Source organism: Penaeus monodon, chromosome 32 (genome assembly GCF_015228065.2).
Source record: "Penaeus monodon isolate SGIC_2016 chromosome 32, NSTDA_Pmon_1, whole genome shotgun sequence".
NCBI classification, from domain to species: Eukaryota; Metazoa; Arthropoda; class Malacostraca; order Decapoda; family Penaeidae; genus Penaeus; species Penaeus monodon.
The window spans coordinates 33,911,032-33,911,231 of record NC_051417.1 but is presented as its reverse complement, the minus strand read 5'-3'; positions in this window follow the sequence as shown (position 1 = coordinate 33,911,231).

Genomic DNA, 200 nt, shown 5'->3' with positions numbered 1-200 from the left:
TTGATAGCGAATCTAAAGATAAAACAAAGTAGTAATAATGCGTTTAGAAAAAAAGAAAAGATTATATATGGAAAGGCCGTAGAGACGTTCAGTTTAAATACTCTGTACATAGAACAATGAGGCATAAAAAGGGTTGAGCTCCTTTAACTTCAAAAAACATTTCGATTATTATTTAACTAATGTCATTGAATCTCTCCATC